This window comes from Lissotriton helveticus, chromosome 8 (assembly GCF_964261635.1).
Source record: "Lissotriton helveticus chromosome 8, aLisHel1.1, whole genome shotgun sequence".
Classification (NCBI taxonomy): domain Eukaryota; kingdom Metazoa; phylum Chordata; class Amphibia; order Caudata; family Salamandridae; genus Lissotriton; species Lissotriton helveticus.
This window is the reverse complement of record NC_136069.1, coordinates 1,212,929,272-1,212,952,654: the sequence shown is the minus strand read 5'-3', so window position 1 is coordinate 1,212,952,654 and position 23,383 is coordinate 1,212,929,272.

Sequence of the window (23,383 nt, the reverse complement as noted above, 5' to 3'; positions counted from 1 at the left end):
ATGATATGTTTAAAAACTTTTTTGAAATCAATTAGGTTTCTTGATATGTACTGCTAGAGTTTCATAGGTTGCTTGGGGCATATTTACAAGGCCTTTGAGTCCCTTTGATGTTATTTTCCCCATTTTAATTTAAGTCATTTCCCCGTGGTGCAAGGTCCTTGTAAATACGCCCCCATGTGTGCTTGGCTAATTTAAGTACTGATTGGGTGTGCTTCTACATAGGACCTGTGTTGTGTTTTCAAATTATTACCAGAAAATCGTTTTTAAAAAAAAAAAAAAAACTTTTCACATTTATGAGAAGGTCATATTGGTGTCTGCTTCTTTACATAAATATTGAACTGAGAAATATTAAACTGAGGCTTCTGTAAGTGTCAAGGGAGGTGAGTAATGTACATTGCTCTGTTGTATACAGTCCTCATCTTCTGTGTACTCTTGGATATGCTAGACTACATCTGCACAATGAGATAACTAAGCTGAGGAAACACAGGTGATGTGATTGTGAAATGAGCAAAAGAAATTCCACATTTTTCAATTACATCACCTGTGTTTCCTAACATTACGAATCACATTGTGCAGATGAAGTTTAGGCCTGTCCAGGGACACAGGAGAGGTCTGGCCTTTGTTCAAGAGTGCAGTGGACATGACTCACTTTATTGTTAGGCCTGCACATGTATTATCTCGTCTGTACTCTTCAATAAGCCTAAATTTCATCAGCAACCCTGAGTAGGCCTCACCTCAAATAAACCTCTGGATAGGCCACACCTTATCGTCATCTTGAATCAATCATTTAAAATGTTAGGGGCAGATTTTTGATGGCCGTGCGCCTCTTTTGTGCCGCTGTTGCGTCACTTTTGTGATGCAGCAGTGATGCAAAAGATGCACCATGTTGCAAGATAGGCCTCACTTCATCTGCAACAAGATACCGTCAGTTTAAACTGTAAACATTTAGGACTGTGTAGGGGGCATGGAGAAGCTGAATCTTCTGTAAATGTCAAAATTGTTCCATACAGTGCTCACCTTCTGCGTAGTCTTTGATATGCTAGACTCCATCTGCACAATGAGATACCTAAGCAAAGGAAACACAGGTGATGTGATTGTGAAATGAGGAAAAGAAATTCCACATTTTTCAATTACATCACCTGTGTTTCCTAACATTATGAATCACATTGTGCAGATGAGGTTTAGGCCTGTCCAGGGACACAGAAGAGGTCTGGCCTTTGTTCAAGAGTGCAGTAGACATGACTCACTTCATTGGTAGGCCTGCACATGTATTATCTCCTCTGTACTCTTCAACAAGCGTAAATTTCATCTGCAACCCTGAGTAGGCCTCACCTCAAACAAACCTCTGGATAGTCCACACCTTATCGTCATCCTGAATCAATCATTTAAAATGTTAGGGACAGATTTATGATAGCCGTGTGCCTCTTTTGCGCCGCTGTGCGTCACTTTTGTGACGCAGCGGCGGTGCAAAAGATGTGCTATGTTGCGACATATTTACAACTTGATGCATCTAGGCAGATGTGTCATGCTGTAAAGTCCTGTGCCATATGAAACCTGCGTCAGGTTTCATGTGAGCGTTTTGTTGTAGGGTGGGCAGTCATTTGCATGAAAGCCCTGTAAAACTAACACAGTAAAATTAAGAAGATTTCACTGAGTCACCTTTATGGCATTGCTGAATCAAATCCTTATGCCTGTTTGAAACAGGCATAAGGAGTGATGCACCATGCAATGTGTGGTTTGCCCCTGTGTATTGCAGTAGATATGTCGCGCTTATGACGTGATTCCTGCAATGCGCCGTTTTTGTGGAACAGATGCGTGACGCATCTGTGCTGTTTTTGCTCAATGGTGCTCTGCATTGTAAATGCGGCACATCATCGGTGGCAGACCAGTGGCGCACGTTAACTGGTGCATCCCTGGGGATGCGCCAGTTAACATAAATCTGCTCCTTTAAATTTAAGTATTAGCAGGGGACACAGTGTTGGTGAGGATTATACAAGGTTAAGAAGAGATGAGTCCTGTTCACTGAAAACTTGGACATAGGCCTCACCTCCTCAGCATCGCTGGACATGGTTAAATAATATCTGCAAAATGTTACTCTTGTTAAACAATTTTACTATTATAGTCTCTGAGATTTGTCTCTTACTCTGCAACATCTCATTGTTGTTCTCTTTTTTTAAAGATAACGACAACATCAAGCATGAGTGATATGAGCAATCTGTTGATCTCGATCTTATCATTGAACTTGTTATTGAAACGTCAGTGGAAGTAGATCCCTTGGATGATTTATATCCTGTGGATGATGAAGAATATGATGAGGATGCTGATTTGTCAGAATTGTATGACATAGGGTGGGCAGCTGACCTGCTCGAGCCTATTAACCTATAAAGACTTTTAAAAATAAATTTAAGTTACTCGAAATGAAAAGTAACCATGTAAACCGTTTCATTTAAAATGAAATACAACTTCAAAAACAGATTGTGTGAAGTGTCTTTAATAAAATAGTGAAATATGCTAATAAAATTAGTTCAGATTCACATATAAAAGAGCACAGGTCAAATGTAGAAGCATTCCATTTCTTTGCTACTATTTGTGAGTTTTAAATTTGCTAATGCACTAAAAATTATTGTATGTAGAATTGACAACTAGTATGTTAATTTTTTGACGACTGTTATTGATTTACTGTTTGGTAATAGTGGTTAATAACATTTTTTATTATATTTTACCACAGATTCAACTGCAGATCATTTCAAAACTTCAAGATACCATCTAAAGAAAGAAGCCGAAAGGCTACAAAACGTCAAAGACAGCAGATTACTAAATGCTTGCAGCAGTCCTCTACAATAAAAACTCGTCAAGTCACCAAGAAAGCTCCGGGTAAGAGAACGTAATCATTCATAAGAAACATTTGTAGAAAAAAAAGTATCACTACAGAACGTGTTTTAGTCCAGAAAAAGAGAGCCAATTTAAACGGAAAGGAAAGGCCAATCAAAAATGTTACTGCTAGAGCAGGAGATAAATCTGTGCATGGTAGTAGAAGGAAAAATCAGTTTAGGGACATTCGTAGACGAACGTTCCGCAACAGGATAATTGGCAATTTGTTAAAAAATATTAAGAAAGGTCAACAGAAAGTGTTTTTTTATAAGAGAAAAAAAAAGTTGAGAAAATTATTGATCAGGCATTCGAAATTAAGCGAAAGTTATTTATTTTGATAATCAATAGAATTAGGAAACTAAACAAGGCAATTTATGATTTCAAAACAAATAGTAGATGGAAGAGAACAGTTAATCGTAGTAATTTTTGTGAAGTTTTTTCAGAAGAATGGATGCATAGTTCAAGTTGTGAGGCATTTTTTAACGAGGAGAGTTATTTCCAGGATAATGATTTGGTGTATGCAGTTGACACCAGTGGTCGAGCTTATGAGGTGAAAGATGGTTGTCCAGTTGAAAAAGAAAAACGTGTGACAACAAAGGCAGAAGAGGTGTTAGGTAATGAGGTTTTAGGAAGACGTCCTAAGGGACCAGTGTATACCTGGAAGTGTAGTAGTATTTGCAGTGTGCGACAGGATTCCATCAATTTGCTTTGTGATTTTGTACGGACATTTAATAAGAAAAGTTTAAAACAGAAAATGAAGTTGTTGCAAGAATTAGATCCTTGCAGAGTGAGAGAAGTGACAGGTTTGCATGGTCATTCACTGGCTTGTCTTTCCAGGAGAGTATGCCAGAGTGTTTTTCATCATTTCAGGATGCTAGCAGTGCATCATAATAAAGTGAGGAAATTAGTTAGAATGTTGTATTATGCTAAGAGTCCAGCAATTATGCTTAAACAATTATGCACTGCTCTTTTGCATGGTTCTGAAGTAGATGTGAAGAATATTTGTGAAGAAATTGAGTTTTGTTACTTTGCAAGTAAAGAGGAGAATGTTGAAATTGACCCAGAAGAAGAAGGTAATGTGGAAGATAGTGTACAGGTTTCCAGTACAGATAATTTTCAGAAGGAAATTGCCACGTTTCAGGTGAAATCAAGTGGGAGGCCTAATTTCACTTGTGTGTGTTGTCGACGCACTTATTATAAGAATCAGGCTAAGTTAGTGGATTTATATGCAAAAAGTGAAAGGGAAAATAATAGTGAATGGAAGGATTTCGCAACATACTTGATGGTAGAAAATTGTTTTGATTTGGGATCGGATCAACGTGTGTGTACTTATTGTTGTAACAAATTAAATGAAAACCGGATGCCTGCCAGAGCGGTTCATAATAATCTGGAATTGGTTGAGATTCCTTCTGAATTGAAGGATTTAAATACTTATGAATCTATTTTGATTCAAAGTGTCCATCCCTTTCAGGCTATTGTACGAATGGAGCCAAAGACAGGGAAATTGCCTCCATCAGATTTACAGAGAGGATTAAAGGGAAGAGTTGTTTATTTGCCTCTAGATTTGAAGAAAAACATTAATACAATTGGAGTAGAGAAAGTGGAAGAGGAACCTCTGGTTATCTTAGTTAATGGGGTTCCGACAAAGAGTAAGAAAATTTGGCAAGATTTAGTGGATGTTAGGAAAGTCAAAAAGGCAACATTGTATTTGAAGAAAAACAATAAGTACTACAAGAATGTATATGTTGCAGAAGAGGAAGTAAGTGAAGAAGAGGATAGCGATTTGTGTGCTGGTCAAATTGAGAAAGTAGAAGCCTCTAAAAATGAAGAAATATATGAACATTATAGTGTTCATCCTTTGCATTCCAAGGAAGTCATGGGGAATGCTATTGAGTTGTTTCAAATGAAACAAGCCAACGGAAGTCCCATTAGTGTTTGGGAGGAAAGTTTGGAAGCTCGGTGTTTCCCACAGCTATTTCCAACAGGTCAAGGAGGAAGATATGATGAGCGACCTGATCAAATTCCAGCTTCTGAATACCGGACTTTACGATTGTATGCAGAAGATCCTAGGTTTCGTCAATGCATTCCCTATTTGTTTCATCTACTGTTTGAAAGCGATCTGTCTGGACTGTCATATGCAGTGAACCACATCTTGAAAAGTGGTGTACAGATGCAAAATATCTCGGCAAAGGTTATTGCCCTAGGCTCCTCTCATTCTCTGTCTTGCGGACTTCTTAATGTTCGGTCGCTCTGCAAGCACCATATAGAGATTGCCTTCCTGATTGAATCCTCAGGGTTGGATTTGTTGTTTTTAACAGAAACCTGGACCCGGGAGGACTGCCTAGTTGAACTGGGATTGGCCTGCCCCCCAGGCTTTAAAATCATTCACACCCCTTGATTGAAGAACAAAGGTGGTGGAATTGGCATCATCTATAGAGAGTCGTTGGGTCTTTTCCAGCTTAAAATCAGTGAGGTTTCGGGCTTCGAACTGATGGGATTCTCCATTAAAGACCTGGAGAGAACGCTCCTTGCAGGTGTGTTATGTTATCGCCCACCGGGCTCTGCTCCCTCCCTATCAGACTTTCTTGATCTGATATACGACCTATCGAATACTCACTCTAAGTTGTTGGTCCTGGGGGACTTCAACTTATGGCAGGGCGGCCCACTGGACGGAGCGTTCACGACACTCTGCCAAGCACTTGGTGATATTCAGCTGCAGCAATTGGTTGGCGCTGCTACTCACCGGGGAGGTCACGCCCTGGACCTGATTTTCGCTGACGCTCAATCAGTAGTGGTCAATGATATCCTACGCCAATGCTGGACTGACCACGCACTGGTGGCTTTCTCCCTTTGCATAGGGGTTCATCCCTCTGAAGCTGCCGGGGTAGGATTATCGAAACTGGGTAGACCTTGGTCCCGACTTTTTAAGTCATCTCCTCTGCCTTTCTTACTACCAGTCAATTTTTGTCTGAGCAACTCGGTGGAGGAAAGCTACCTCTCCCTGTGTCGGGCTATCACTGACTCGTTAGATGAGCTGGTGCCCCTTCGTAGGTCTCGAGGGAGAGTGAATCGTGCTTTCCCCTGGTACATGGAAGAGCTACGACAGCGAAAGCTGAGCTGTAAACGTGCTGAGAGAGTCTGGAGGAAGCAGTATTTAGCATCGGATAAGGCAGCGTTTAGGCTCGCACTGCAGGGTTATAAGGCGCAGATTAAGTTGGCAAAGGCGGCTTTTCTGGAATCCACCTTGAATAAGGTGCCTAATAAATCTCAAGCCCTGTTCAAAATTGTCAGTGACTTGTCTCGCCCAGTGTGTGTAGCCAACACGGTCGTGGCGTCGCAAGCCCTGTGCGACTCCCTGGCGGATGCTTTTGAGGAGAAGACTGTAAAGATCTTAGAGGGCTTAAAAAACCCTCTGCCCGCTGCTCTCGGTTTGGGAGCTCCGGTTAGCCCGCTCAGTCGACCCCGGTCAGTAGGGCTCTGCCCTGGCTCGGGAGCTCCGAACGGGTCACCCAGTCGACCCCAGCCGACTGTCGTAGCTCTCACACAGGATATTCTTGGCTTGGGAGCTCCGGTTGGTCCGTCCAGTCGACCCCAGACGGGCACGTTTGGCCCCAGTCTGGTAGCTCCGGATGGACCACCCAGTCGACCCCAGCCGAGTGACCCAGCTCTTTATTTGGGAGCTCCGGAGACCTCCTCTAGTCGTCCCCAATTAAGAATGTTTCCATGTCCCTCCTTTGAGGATTTTTGTAGCTTGGCTCATACGGTAGCCTCGGGCTCTCCGCTCGACCCATTACCTCCCAAATTCTGGAAGGCCTTTCACGCAGAACTCTTTCAACCCCTGCATTCCATCTGCCTCCAGTCTTTGGAGTTGGCTTTGGTCCCCGAGTGTTGGAAGCTAGCAGTAGTGTCACCTCTGCTCAAGAAGCCAATGCTGGACCCTGCTTGCCTTTCTAACTATAGGCCAATCTCTTTGCTCCCATTTCCTATTAAGATCATGGAAAAATGGGTGACCCGCTCGCTTTCAGCATTCCTGGAGGACATCGGATGGTTTGACGAGGTCCAGTTTGGCTTCCGCCCCGGGCACGGGACGGAATCTGCCCTTGTAACCGTACTGGACAACCTTCGGTCGCGTGTCGACAGTGGTCGGGCAGCCTTTCTAGTTCTGCTCAACATGTCGGCCGCGTTCGACACGGTCTGCCATCAGACCCTTATCAGGAGACTGGAGGAATGTGGGGTCACAGAGGGTGCAAGAGATTGGCTGATATTTTATTTGGGTTATCGGCAACAGTTGGTCTCGCTTCCCCCATTCAGTTCTGAGCCAAGAAAAGTTGGACAGGGGGTTCCACAGGGCTCGGCCATCAGCCCGATACTTTTCAATCTATACCTTCGCCCCCTGGTCCAGCTTATCAAATCTTTTGGTGTCTCGGCTTTTAACTATGCCGACGACACCCAACTGGTCTTTTCTTTGGAAGGAATCAATGCGGTCCCGCTGGAGACATTCCATCTCTGTATGACAGCCACAGCGGACTGGTTACGGGCCAACTCCTTCCAATTTAACAGCTCGAAGACGGAGGTGCTCTATTGCTCTATAGACCGGATTCCGCGTGTTCTTCCAGAGAACTTTTGGCCTACCACCTTCCCCGAGCAAGTAGCGGCGGCTGGATCAGCACGCAACTTGGGGGTGATTTTCGGCCCAAATTTACAGCTTGATCTGCATGTCAATAAAATTATCTCTACGTGCATGATGCTGTTACGCATGTTGCGTAAAGTTCTGCCCCTTCTCCCCGCCCAGGCCAGGCCGGAAGTAGTTCGCAGTACCATTCTAAGTCGTTTAGACTATTGCAATGTGCTACTTCTGGAGGCCCCTAAAAATCTGCTGGGGAAGTTACAACGAGTGCAGAACATGGCCGCTAAGTTGGCTCTTTCCCGTCCCAGGTCCAGCTCCTCCACTCTTGCTCTAAGAGACTTACACTGGCTTCCGGTACATCTGCGAGTGTCGTATAAAGCCGCGTGCCTGGTGTTCAAGGCGGTACACCAACTGGGCCCGATACCATTGCGGAATATTTTTGCCTGGTATTCTGCCTCATGGCCCCTTCGTTCCTCTTCGGCACAACTGCTGGTTGTCCCGAGGTTTCACAGAGTTAGGATGGGCGGCCGCTCATTTAGTGTTGCAGCGGCCAAACTTTGGAACTCTCTGCCTAGCTCTCTGAGAAGCCACAAGGACTACCTGCCGAAAAAGCGTTGAAAACGCACCTCTTTCCGAAAATTGGTTGAGCAGTGAGTAGTGTTTCGTCCAGAAGTTCATAGCACCAGGATGCCCGCTGGGTGACAGGTCTGCGCTCTACAAATACACTAAATAAATAAATAAATAAATAAAGTCAATGTGCAAGACAGTATTTTGGATTCTCACCTGATTAATCTCATGGCGTGTCAGTGTGGTACTAATGAGCACTGGTACCGTCGTCATGGTGATTTAAAATGTATGCTGAGGAACTTAGGAACTCCCACATGGTTCCTCACTCTCAGCTGTGCCGAGTATGGCTGGGAAGACTTACTTGAATTTCTACGAGAGGCAAATGGAAACATTGAAAATATCGAATTCAAGACACCCGGAGAACTGTGCTCTTTGGATCCAGTGAATGTATGCAGGTACTTCAATCATAGATTTGAAGCTATGATGTCTTTCATCATGAACAAGAAAAATCCACCTCTTGGAGAGGTGTTGGATTTCTTCTGGAGAAAGGAGTACCAAGCAAGAGGTGCTCCTCATATACATATGCTGCTGTGGATCAAAGATGCACCCAAATTTGGAACAGATCCAGATGACTTAGTGATGAGTTTCATAGAACAGTATTCTACATGTGCTGTTCCAAAGGCAAAGGAAGACAAAAGCCTAAGAGAACAAGTTTTACGCTTCCAAAGCCATCGTTGTGGAAAGTACTGTCGTCGTAAATTCAGAAACAAGGACAAGTTCTACACAAAATGTTGTTTCGCCTTTCCACGACCGGTGATTTCTAAAGGAAGAGTGAACAGTTTGATGTCTTCGCTGCGACATAATGTGATGAAGAAATCACCCAAAAATACATACAATTTGAAAAGGAACGAAGAGTCCAAGTACATCAACGACTACAACCCAGTGATTTTGTCCATGTGGAATGCTAACATGGATATACAGTTTGTGGCTGATTACTGTATGGCTGTGGCTCGGTATGTGACATCTTACATCACCAAAAAAGAAAAGACAGAATTGAAGGATATGTGAGAGGACATTTCCCATGAAAAGAGCCTCAGTAAGAAGTTGTACAGTTTCAGTCTGAAGATGTTGTCGCATCGAGAAATCGGAGCTTACGAATGTTCTGACCGGTTGTCTTCAGCAAGTCTCTATGCCAAATCCAGGAGTATCATTTGGGCGAGTCTTGGTCTTGCTGCAACGCGTAATCGAGTTCTGAAACCTGTACGGGAAATTGAGTATTTGGTGGCAAAGGAGCCAAACAGTACAGATATTTTGAAGACCAACATGTTGGATACATATTATCCAAATAGAAGCAGTCACCTCCAGAATGTTTGTCTGTATGAGGTTCTACAAAATTACATATTCAAGAGGAACATCAAAGAAGATATTGATAAAGGAGTGTATGCTGTAATTGGAAGTGAGGGATGTCTGGTCAAGCAAAGAAAATGCCAATTGGTAAATCATCGAAAATTGAGTGGCGAATCTCCTGAAAGAAAAGAGTTTTTCTATTTAGCACTTTTGCAACTTTTCAAGCCTTGGCGTGCAGAAGAGGAACTGCTTGGAGATTTCCTCTGTTACGAAGACGCTTTCAATGCCGCCAAGGAGACTATAGAATGTCCTGTTTTTCCCAAATATCTAGAAATGTTGAATGCGGAAATCGAGCAGGAAGCAACGATTGCAGCCGAGATTGCTAGAGACAGTTCTCAGGACAGTCAGAGTTCTGTTTGATTGAGTCAGGATCCACTAGGAGGACCAGTTATCGAAAATGAAGCTGCCACTGCCATGATTGAAGTGGAAAGAGCCATGGCACATGCTCAGGAGGATGCGGTTAACTTAGAAGACTTGGAAAGACAACTCAACGTTGAGCAGAGGAAAATATATGATGAAATTACCAACCAAATTGATCATGGATTAAGTCATGAGAAGAAAGAGTGCTCATGTACGTTGTTGAAGCCTGTCCGACTGTACGTGAGTGGAGAAGCGGGAACTGGAAAAAGTTTCCTCATTAAAGCAATTTCATGTTATTTGCAGAAAAGGACTGAGTCATCGCTGTCTTGTGTTGTCACCGCTCCAGCTGGGCTGGCAGCACATAACATTAAAGGTATTACTTTGCATCGTCTACTGATGCTGCCAGTGGAGCATGATAACAAATTACAATACCACAAGTTATCTGGAGATGCTTGTTGTGAAGTTTCAAGAGTCTTGAGGAAAATGAAACTTCTTATCATTGACGAAGTAAGCATGGTTTCCAATGTCATGCTTGCCTTTGTGCATTTGAGAATGCAAGAAGTTCTCAAAACAGAGTATGATGTGTTATTTGGTGGCAAACACATCATTGTTTTTGGTTCTGCAGCTGACACCAGTGAAAGGACAACCTGTGTTCAAAATGCTCACGCATGAAGATACCAGGAAGTGCCTAGGGAGCATTGGCAACGTCAATATATGGTTAAACTTCAATTATGCTGAACTGCGTGAAAATATGCGGCAAGCGAAGGATGAAGATTATAAGAATATTCTACAAGATGTTAGAATCGGAAAAGTGACCGAGCATGAGAAAGAAGCTTTACATGCACGATTACTGTCAAATTTGTATCCAGAAGAAGACGTTGTGCCTGAGAATATTTTTCGGAAAATTACTGAGAAGAAATCTGGAATATGTTTGATGCCAACTCTTGCAGACTGTGCCATCTTCAACAAGAAAATGTTGCATTTAGAAAACCAAGAGATTGTGAAACTGGAAGCTATTGACAGAATAGAGCATATGTGAGCAACAATTATTTTGTCTGAGAATTTGAAATCAAAATTGGATTCATTAGAGAAGACTATATCTAAAACTGCAGGTTTTGAAAAGACTCTGAATGTGTGCTTAAATTGCCGTATAATTTTAAGAAGGAATTTACATGTTGAAAGAGGTCTGGTAAATGGATCAATGGGTAATGTTGTTGATTTTGAGAAATACAGAAATAGAGATGGAATTGAATTTTTAAAAATTAAATTTGATGGCATTGAGGAAGTACAGCTAATTGGTCGTTGCTCTGCTAGGTTTTTGCTTGTAAAAGACTTATATGTTCGCCGTAAGCAGTTTCCTGTTTGCTTGGCATATGCGGTGACAATCCATAAATCGCAAGGTTTAAGTGTAGACAGTGCATTGGTGAATATTGGCAGTTCTGTGTTCAAGGAGGGTATGGCATATGTGGCATTGTCACGAGTCAGAACTTAATCGGGATTGTACTTGTTCGAGTGTGATGTCAAAAACATTTGTGCGGATCTAGGTTGTGTTAAGGAATACAATAGGTTAAGAAGAGAGTATGCGCCACAAACGAAGAAATTAGACCAATAGTAGGGAGGTTGTAGCAAAACGACAAAAAGTTGATGACGAAATTATAAGCAGAAAGAAAATTGATTCTGTTGAAGATGTTGTTGGTTTTCAATTTGAAAACAGTTCTGGTGTCAACTGCTATGCTAATGTTGTGGTTAATGTTTTCTTTTCTCTAGAAACTTTAAAAGAAGAGATTGTGGTCAATTCGGATCAAAGATTTTGCAGTTTGTTGAATTCTGTGTTAGAGAAATGTAGCACTGATAGAACAAAAATAGAAAGTGAGCCTGAAATTCGAAATCTGTTAGACAAATGTTCAGGTCAAACGCAATTCTCTCAAAATATTCAGCAAGATTGTCATGAGTTTTTAATGTATATGCTTGATGTATTGCAAGATGAAGGTGTAGATGTAGATCACCTGTTTGGCCTTTCTTATCAATGGCAGCATGACTGCGAGAACTGTAGGGTATCAAGTACTACTAGTGTAGACTCAGAAAACGTTATATATTTAACTTTGCCAGACAGTAAATCAGTGTCCTTTAATAAGCTAGTAAAATCAGCCGATCACAACATGGAGTGTAGCCAATGTAAGTCAGCAATGCTGTCCACATTATTTATACGAACATATGGCCAGTATGTCATTTTAATGTTCCAACGATGTAGGCCTGATGGAACAAAATTGACAACTTTAATTAAAAATGTTGTGGCTTCGCAGTTGTCAATATCAGGAAGGACTTTTGTAACTGCAGCAATTATATATCATGACGGTCCTTCAACAACATCAGGACATTACACAGCTTATTTGAAGTCTAGAAACGGCTTTTCATTCTGCAATGATTCTGTTTTAACTTAAAAAAAAGAATTGCCTTTTGACCTTAAAAATTCTTACCTGGTGTTTTTACAACCAAAATTTTATGGAAAGAATCTCGGGATCTGCTCTGAGGAATTTCAAGAGGTTCTAATGGCTCCTACACTATTTGGCCTTGAGGATAAGTGTAGTACAGAGTCAAAAGTTATTTTTGAGTTTTAAGTAGTTCCTGGAAAAAAAGAAGGTTTTCTTACAGAAAGTGATGGGCACGGACTAGTTAAAGGACAACAGAGTATTTCCCAAAGCAAACGGTGTTCTTACCATAACACTTGACGTCATGGACAAATGACTGTACTTTGAATGAGTTCAGAAAAACTGTTTCTTTTAATAAGCTAATTCAAGCAGCCAATCAAAACATGGAGTAGAGGTAATGTAAGTCTGCAATGCTGTCTACATTATTTGGACAAACTTTTGGTTATAATGTCATTTTAAAATTCCAACTATATAAACCTGATGAAAGTAAGTCTTCAACTTTAATTACAAATGTTGTGGCTACACAGTGGTTGATTTTAGGAAGAACATTTGTAACTGCAGCTATTATATGACATGATGGTCCTTTGACAACATCCGCTTATTACACAGCTTATTGAAAATGTAAAAAAAGCTGATGTTTCGGAAATGATTCCTATTTGACTATGAAACAATGTTGCCTTTTCAATTAAAAATATTCTTACTTTCTGTTTTCAGAAGAGAGAATTTTGGGTAGGTAACTTGCCTGTAATGATTCTAGGAGTTGATATAATTTTATGTACTGTTTCAAATTGCTTTGTGATTAAAAGTGATGTAGAGAATTAAATAATTGTAGTAGTCATAGAGGTAGTGTTAGTGTGCCTCATATTAAGTAGTATCAATGTCATAGGAAATGTGGAACATGAGTGAGCAACAAGGGTGAGATATTACTAGTTGAGGATTGTGAAAGTGATCTTGAACGTTTTCTTTCTGAAAGTTACGGAAAAACAAAATGACGGGATTTGCATAGAAGAATTTGAAGAGTTATAAATGGCTCTTACATGATTTGGCCTTGAGGAGAAGTGCGGTAGAGAGCGAGAAGTCATTTATTGTATGTAACATATTTGTCAAAATGATGGAGCTTTTCTTTCAGAAAGTGGCGGGCTGAAAATAATAACAGCACAACAGAGTATAAGCTGTTCATAGGACATCCTTCGACGTCATGGAAAGTAAGTTACTTTTAAAGAGTTCTGATTTCTGATTGGTTATGTTATATGGGTTTTTTAAACACAATCATTTTGATTGTGTTTTTTTTTCCCCGCTGTTATATGATGAATACCTTCAACTCACTGTTTTTAGTGAAATTTGATATATTCTGAGAACAACAAAAATAAACCATTTAACATGTATAATTAATTCTGTACTTTTTGTATTTATGATGTACATTTAGAACTGTGTAGGAGGCATGGAGAAGCTGAGGCTTCTTTAAGTGTCAAAGTTGTTGCATACAGTGCTCACCTTCTGCGTAGTCTTTCATATGCTAGCCTACATCTGTACAATGAGATACCTAAGCAAAGGAAACACAAGTGATGTGATTGTGGAATGAGCAAAAAAAATTGCACGTTTTTCAATTACATTACCTGTGTTTCCTAACATTACGAATCACATTGTGCAGATGAGGTTTAGGCCTGTCCAGGGACACAGAAGAGGTCTGGCCTTTGTTCAAGAGTGCAGTGGACATGACTCACTTCATTGGTAGGCCTGCACATGTATTATCTCCTCTGTACTTTTCAACAAGCCTAAATTTCATCTGCAACCCTGAGTAGGCCTCACCTCAAACAAACTTCTGGATAGGCCACACCTTATCATCATCCTGAATCAATCATTTAAAATGTTAGGGGCAGATTTATGATGGCCGTGCGCCTCTTTTACGCCGCCGTTGCGTCACTTTTGTGACGCAGCAGCAGTGCAAAAGATGCACCATGTTACAAGATAGGCCTCACTTCATCTGCAACAAGATACCGTCAGTTTAAAATGTATATATTTAGGACTGTGTAGGGGGCATGGAGAAGCTGAGGCTTCTGTAAGTGTCAAAGTTGTTGCATACAGTGCTCACCTTCTGCGTACTCTTTCATATGCTAGACTACTTCTGCACAATGAGATACCTAAGCAAAGGAAACACAAGTGATGTGATTGTGGAATGAGCAAAAAAAATTGCACGTTTTTCAAATACATTACCTGTGTTTCCTAACATTACGAATCACATTGTGTAGATGCCTCACTCAGTCTGTATCTGATACTATTTCCTTCACTTCCTCTGTATCCTCTCTCCCTCACTCTCTTTTCCTTATTCACCCTTTCCTTATATAGTTTACCTTACTCACTTTCTTTTAGTAGCTTACACAACTTCAATTTAGTTTTCTCTTCTATCCTTCTTTTCTGTCACTGAAAGTATCTTCCTTTTTTTTCTCTTAGTAATTTACTCTATTTCAATTTCTTTTTGTCTCTGACTGTCTATCACCATTTCTTTCTCTTTTTTTCTGCATGTTTATCTCTAACTTTATTTCTTTGTAAAATCGGATTATTGTCAATATTTTCCCTTGTCTTTTCTAATTTTTAAATACATGTTTTAAAATTTTTCAAATTTTTGTTGTTTCTTTCACAGATTAAAAGTATAAAAATATCAAGTGACTAAGTTAACGACAATTATAAGGTAAGTGTTTTGTACTCTTTTCGTTACATTTCTATCACATTTAACTTCTATTAGTTCCACTGCTTCATTTCTTTAACCCTCAGTTTCCTGCCTTTGCTACTTCCCTCATTCCTTTTTCTATTACTTACTTACTCTACTGCTTCCACTCCTTTTCTCAGTCCCTCTGGGGCATATTATCAACACAGGCGATAAAATTATCGCTGCTTTTATCGACAGAAAACTGCCGCTAAAGCCGCTTTTGCGGCAGAAAACTGCCGCTAAAGCCGCTTTTGCTGTAGTTTTCTGCCGATAAAAGCAGCGATAATTTTATCGCCTGTGTTGATAATATGCCCCTCTGTTCTCATAGTTCCTCACTCCTGTTCACTCACTCCGTCTCTATTACTCTCACTATCTATGACTCATCACTCTTTCACTACTTGTTCATTATGCTTTCTCCCTATAGTTCAAACACACTAAGGGACATATTATCAACACTGGCGATAAAATTATTGCTGCTTTTATCGTCTTTAGCGGCAGTTTTCTGCCGCAAAAGCGGCTTTAGCGGTAGTTTTCTGCCGATAAAAGCAGCGATCATTTTATCGCCTGTGTTGATAATATGCCCCTATGTTATTTACATTTCTTTGCTGTTTCAATCATTCCTTTTCTGTCACTTCTTCTTTTCTGCTTTCTGTTTTTTCTCTCTGTTATTCCACATGTTTTAACCTTAGTCACTGTCATACATCTTGTTTTATTCCTATTTACTTTTGCTCACTGTTTTCTTAACACTTTCCCTCAGGGTTGTTGTTTTGGTCTGGTTCTATGCCTACCTCTCATTCCACATCCTTTACTGTTTTTCTTCTTAATTTAAACATTCACTCACATTCTCTAAGAAACTCTTGTTTATTATTCTTCTACTCTCCTTTTTTTCTTTCACTTCCTTATCTATTTTGTTTTTCACAATTATACCCACTTACATCTTTTCTTCGGTAAATAGATCTATTAAACAGTATCTCTGTGTTACTCCCTCTAGCTGTCTTTCTTTTAACATTACTCTCTGTTTCCTTCCCTTATACTTTCTTTTCTTTTTTTTTTTGGTTCGCTTCCGGCTCGCGTACCGGCGCGCGAACCGGGAAGCGAACCAGAAGAAATAGTTTGCCAGAGTGCTAAACATTCTAGCAATTTTTTATAAAGGGGAGGTAGTTCTGAAAAGAACTTTTTTTTTAAATTATTTTTGTTGTTTTATATATATATATTTTTTTCTGAACATTTTTTTACTTTTTTTTGTATTTTTTGAACGGTTTTATATTTTTTTTGTTTTTTTGGGGGGGGAGAAACGAAAATGATTCATTGTAAAGGGCTCAACAGGAGCAACAAAAAAAAAAGATAATTTATTTTCTGGGACGTTTTGGACAATTATGATTCTCAATAGCTACATTGATTAAATTAATGCTACTTTCTCTGTAGCAAATTAATTGGCCGCAATATACACACACTTGCTTCACGTCCCCGAAGTTCATCTGTATATTTGGGACCGTCTCCCTCGCCTCTGGTCCCGTCACTGCCTCTACATTTGATCTTCTGGCCACAGGAGGGGGGTTATCCTGCTGGTCACGTACCTGCGCAGCACTGTAGTTGATAGGGTGCCACCTCTCCATATGGCGATGCATCGTATAATTGCCATAACTATATTTTTTATCTGTCCCTCTGGACAGATCTTTCCTGCAGATAAGGCAATTTACATACCGGGCATTCACTTTTTTTTGGCCCCGGGGATATTTAAAAAATTGCCAAATGAAATTCTCTTTGACACAGGACCTCCTAGGCTCTTCTGGCAAAAACTGCCTCTCTTCTTCCTCTTCCTCTTCTTCCTCTTCTTCCTCCTCTTGCTGAACCATAACTTGAGGAGGTGGTCCTCTCTTCCTAGGAGGTGGTGGTGGTGGTGGGGGTGCACCAGCTGAAGCTACAACACTTGCCATTGCTAAGTGATGAAAAAAGGTCTTCCTCTCACAAAGATGAAAGTCAGAGTGAGGAAACAAGGAGGGGTTTTCATCATTTGGGAAAAAAAATAGTTCTAAACCAATGAAAAATGTTATTTTTAGGTCACATGACCTAGCCTTACATCATTAGGAAACCAAAAGTGAAATGAACCAATGAAAAGTGTTATTAACAAGTCACATGACCTGTTATGCTTACGTTACGTGCTCCGCGCTGCGTCCCGGATCGCTTCCGGGAAGCTGCGCTTCGCACCTCGCTTCGCGTACCGGAGCACTTCCGGGTGCGCTAACACGACGCGTCATATGACGCATTACGTGACAACGCGATACGTCGCGGTTACGCGACGCGTCACGATGTTGTTTTCTAATGCGGCAGTTGCGCAAACGGAACGTTTATCGGTACGCGGACCGGGTCGCGGCAGCAAATTGAGCTAACGGGAAGCTACCCGGTTCGCGGACCGAGAGCGAAACAAAAAAAATTATTTAAAAAAAAATACATAATTTTTTTTTATTAAAAACATATAAAATATATTTTTAGATTTAAAGAAGAATACATTTTAAAGCTTTTGATATTTGCTATTAAAAAAACATTGAAATTCACTGAAAAAACCATAGGTTATAGACCATATATAGTTAGGAATTTGCATTTACAAAACGTTGAAAATTCACTGAAAAAACCATAGGTTATAGACCATATATAGTTAGGAATTAGCATTTACAAAACCTTATTTTACTCACACAAAACCATTGAAATTCCATATATAGTTAGTTGCACTAACTATATATCGCGCACCCGCAATCCACTGCTGATGATGTCACATATTACATCATTCATGACATGGTCAGTAACATCACTGATGACATCACTGATGACATCTCAAATGACATCACTGATGACATCACTGATGACATCTCATTTGACATCAATGATCACATCACTGATGATATCATTCATGTGACAATACAATGCATCTCCTCACACTTCAATATAACCTCTGTTACACCCAGTGTTAAATACAGAGTATAATTTTTGAAACCATTGACACACCAATACTAGTTACTACATACGCACTCACTGATTCCTACGTCTACACACACATTCACTCATTCACCCATACAATCATTCATACATACAATCACTCATCTTTACAACACTATCATATGCACTCATACACCTATACAGACACTCACACTCTGCCACTCATCCATGGAGTTACTCACACACCTAGTCAGTCCTGTAAAGAATCAATCACACTTCCATTTTCTCATCTATACAGTTAAACATAGAGCACCTTACATTTTCAAACATATACTAACACATACTTACTCTCTTATACAATCATTGATACAAGTACACATTGATCTGCACAGAGTCACACACCTCCCAGCCAGCCACACACACACTCAGTCTCCCATACAAATACTTGGGCAATCAATCAATAACCCATATAGTTACTCATATAGCTACTGATCAACACATGCAGCAGTTTACAGAACAACAGACATAATGATGCACAAATTAAGACAGTTTAGTCACTAACCCATGCACTCAGTGAGACACATTTAATCACTCACTCATACAGTCAGTCATGCACCTACTAAATCCTTCGTCCAGACACTTATACATCCACTCATTCTTCAATATGTAAGACATATCTTAACTTTACAGAAACATACAGTCACTGGATATTGTCATCAGTGATGTCATCAGTGATGTCATTTGAGATGTCATCAGTGATGTCATCAGTGATGTCACTGTCCATGTCATGAATGATGTAATATGTGACATCATCAGCAGTGTATTGCGGGTGCGCGATATATAGTTAGTGCAACTAACTATATATGGAATTTCAATGGTATTGTGTGAGTAAAATAAGGTTTTGTAAATGCTAATTCCTAACTATATATGGTCTATAACCTATGGTTTTTTCAGTGAAAATATATATATATATATATATATATATATATATATATATATATATACATATATATATATATATATATATATATATATATATATATATATTGTTTCCCAAATGCCCTTGCAGCTAAAGAAGCACTCCACAGCTTGAGTAATCAGTTGTGTTAAGACCCTCCAGTGGGCCCCTGTCTGTGATTGTCACCTTCGATATTGCAAGCCCAACTGTGCAATCAGTTTCATCGGAATTGTTCCGGTCTGACGGCCCCTCTCCAGCGGCTCTTTCCTCATTCACAGGGCGGTGCTTCTTTCACGAACGAGCAGTCCATGTGAATCATTTTGTTTCCCAAATGCCTTTGCAGCTAAAGAAGCACTCCACAGCTGTATCGTGATTTCCACTTTATTCAGGCATTCGAGGGTGACAAACAAGCTGTAATTAAATCCTTTGTGCTGACGCATTTCAGAGCAATATGCTCCTTCTTCTTGGGCTCATGACAAACTGCGCAATTAATGACTCTCAGTCCCACATGCATTTCATTTGATTGTTGCATCCGGTCTCTCCGCTTTGTAGCGCTGTATGTTTGCCCTTGCAGCTAAAGAAGCACGTGAAAGAAGCACCGCCCTGTGAATGAGGAAAGAGCCGCTGGAGAGGGGCCGTCTGACTGGAACAATTCCGATGAAACTGATGGCACAGTTGGGCTTGCAATATCGAAGGTGACAATCACAGACTGGGGCCCACTGGAGGGTCTTAAAACAACTGATTACTCAATCACTGTGTTCCTGAACAATTAATGAAGTGCAGCGCAAACCCACTGTGGGTATTTTAAAGATGCAGACTACAGTACCCAACATACAGCGCTACAAAGCGGAGAGACCGGATGCAACAATCAAATGAAATACATGTGGGACTGAGAGGCATTAATTGCGCAGTTCGTCATGAGCCCAAGAAGAAGGAGCATTTTGCTCTGAAACGCGTCGGCACAAAGGATTTAATTACAGCGTGTTTGTCACCCTCGAATGCCTGAATAAAGTGGAAATCACGATACAGCTGTGGAGTGCTTCTTTAGCTGCAAGGGCATTTGGGAAACAAAATATATATATATATCTATATATATATATATCTATATTCACTGAAAAAACCATAGGTTATAGACCATATATAGTTAGGAATTAGCATTTAAAAAACCTTATTTTACTCACACAAAACCATTGAAATTCCATATATAGTTAGTTGTACTAACTATATATCGCGCACCCGCAATCCACTGCTGATGATGTCACATATTACATCATTCATGACATGGTCAGTGACATCACTGATGACATCACTGATGACATCTCAAATGACATCACTGATGACATCACTGATGACATCTCAAATGACATCACTGATGACATCACTGATGACATCACTGATGACTACATTCAGTGACTGTATAATTCTGTAAAGTTAAAATATGTCTTACATATTGAAGAATGAGTGGATGTATAAGTGTCTTGATGAAGGATTTAGTAGGGGCATGACTGACTGTATGAGTGACTGATTAAATGTGTCTCACTGAGTGCATGGGTTAGTGACTAAACTGTCTTAATTTGTGCATCATTATGTCTGTTGTTCTGTAAACTGCTGCATGTGTTGATCAGTAGCTATATGATTAACTGTATGGGTTATTGATTGGTTGCCCAAGCATTTGTATGGGAGACTGAGTGTGTGTGTGGGTGGCTGGGAGGTGTATGACTCTTTGCATAGATGTGTGAGCAGTTGATTGACTAGATGTATGGGTTCAAAAGTGCATGTGGAAACAGCTGTATGGGCGGTTGACTGTGTGCATGAGTGTATTGGTGAGTGAATGGATATCTCAGTGCTACATGTTAAAGTAAGTACATATGTAAAATACAGTACATGTGAGAGAGAGTCAAGAGAGTCAAAAATATTTTATTCGATTAATTAAAATCATAAAAGTATACTACAACACACAAACACATGTAACAATGTGGTAAGCGTACATTTCATTCAATTTTCACTTTTCATTTTTACCAAGACAATACATTATGTAGTATACATTAAAAAAATGTTAAAAAAGGACATTTAAAAAGAACATTTATACAGGGTGGATCAGGTTCAGATGTTACTTTAACTTGTAGATAAAACAAACCCCTTGATTTAAAACATCACTTTATATTCTAGCGGTAATTCATTACCATATTAAAAACAATTAAAACTATACTGAGCAAATTTAATTATGCGAACCATAGGAACGTGTTTTATAGTATGCTACATCTCAATATTTACATAGTTCATTCAGCTGTTGAGGTATTCAGTGATCTGAGTCGTTTAGCTCTCATGGCTGCAACCAGAAAGCTAGCAACCCCAAACATTACGATAGGGGTCTCCATAATTTGTAAAAACAGTAATGCGGGTTTCACTTGCATAAATCCCCTGTTTCTCAAAAGCGGTAGTAAATATTTTTCTCTCCCCTCTGCAAAAAAAGAGCAAAAAAATACAAAATGGGTCTGGTCTTGGTCAGAGAAAGAATCGCATTTACATGGGGCATGATCCATTGGCTTGTTCCATTTTGGATAATCACCCAGAAGGAGGTGCATCTGATTGAATCGGAATTTTGTGAGAAGCCACCGGTGGAATGGCCTATTCACTACCCTCAAATAAGGCTGGATGGTCATGGTTGAGACAACAGTGTAATGAGCCCTAACAGTTGTTTTCTCTATTTCTTGGGCTTCACGAAGCATGTCCCTAGACTCTATAAAGTGTGTTTTAATCCATGTGACATCCTCTTTACATAGCCTCTCGGGATTACTATACAAATCAGGGCGACCCAAATGAGTAGCAACGGACTTAATATAGCTTAGCCATTTTATATCTTTAACTCTGTCTCTCCCCATGCAGTCTGTAATAATTTGTCGATTTAGCATCAGGTTCGGGTTCAGCCACATTTTCACCCAAAGAAGTAGTGGGGCCAGGTTAAGGGCATCCTCAATGTATCCTTGCCCTAATTCTGTCAGGACAGAGAAGATGGGTGTAGACTGTGGTAAGCCTAATAGTAAGCGCATGGATCTATTCTCTTCCTTCTGAATCAGTGCCAAGTCCCTGAATCCCCAGATCCCAGCCCCATATCTAGCCAGAGCCAGAGTTTTGGCTCTATACAGTTTGAGGATGGCTTCAGTTGGTTTACCCCCCAGTCTCTTAGTAAAACTCAGTATCGCAGCAAAAGACCGCCGTATAGCCCTTGCTTTATTTGCAACCTGCGGGGACCAGTTGCCCAAGTCATCGAAGATGACTCCAAGGTATGTAAATGTTTTTACTTTGGATAAAATCACTCCATTGCATCGTAGGGTTTTTGTGGTGTTTTTACCTTTCCCAATGGACATAACGTGCGATTTTTCCATATTTACAACCAAGTCTAGATTTTCCATAAAAGCCCCAAACGAGTCAAGAAGCAACTGTAAACCATTGGGGGTTCTAGCAATGAGGACCGTGTCATCGGCATACATCAGTACCGGCAAAGGTGACCCTCCCATATTGGGTATATCTGGGGTAGCCGTTTTTAGAACAGAATACAGTGAGTTAATATACAAAGAAAATAACATGGGGGCCAAAATGCACCCCTGTCTAACCCCTCTTACTGATCTAAACCCGGTGGTACACTTGCCTTCTGTAGTCATCCGTACTGATGCAGTCAGGTCACTGTGCAAGAAAGCTAAAAAATTAATCAAAGCAAGGTCCAGACCCAGCTCCGCAAGAATCGTCCACAGCTTCGACCTATTTACTAAGTCGAACGCTGTGGACAGGTCCATAAAAGCTAGGTGGATGGACCCGCTGGATGCAACGGTGTATTTACAAATGGTCATGTATAAATTAAGACACTGCTCCTCGGTCCCCCTTCCAGTTCTGAACCCATACTGAGTGTTGTATAAAATTGCATGTTCCTTTTCCCACAAATTAATTTTGTTTAAAAGGACTTTACCTAGAATTTTAAATGAGGAATCAAGTAGCGATATTGGTCTATAACACCTGGGATCACCCCTTTGCCCCTTCTTAAAAATTGGTATAATAACCGAATGTGACCAAGTGGTCGGAGTGTGAGACAAATTCATACATGCTAAATTAAAAACATTCGCAAGTACTATAGACCATATGTAGGGATGTGCTTTATACAAATCAGCGGGGACCCCATCCGGGCCTGGGGCTTTCCCGCCGGCAGTATTTTCAATTGCGTTTAATACTTCTTTTACCGTTACCCTTAGAGGAGTGTCTATAGGTAAGTTATCTATAGGAGAAAAAGGGGTAGTAATGGTCTTACTTCCGTAAATGTTTTCAAAGTGATCTAGCCATTGCTTCTCGGTGATATTAACTTCTATTGGCTCATTCTCTTTGCCACTAAACAAAGGAGAGTTCACTATAGACCAAAATTTTGCACTATCCCTTAAAGTAAGATTCTCATAGAGTGCTTCCCAGGCTGTGTGTTTTATTTCTCTTTTACGAGCCTCGGTCATACTCCTATATTCTTTCCTTAGTTGGGACAC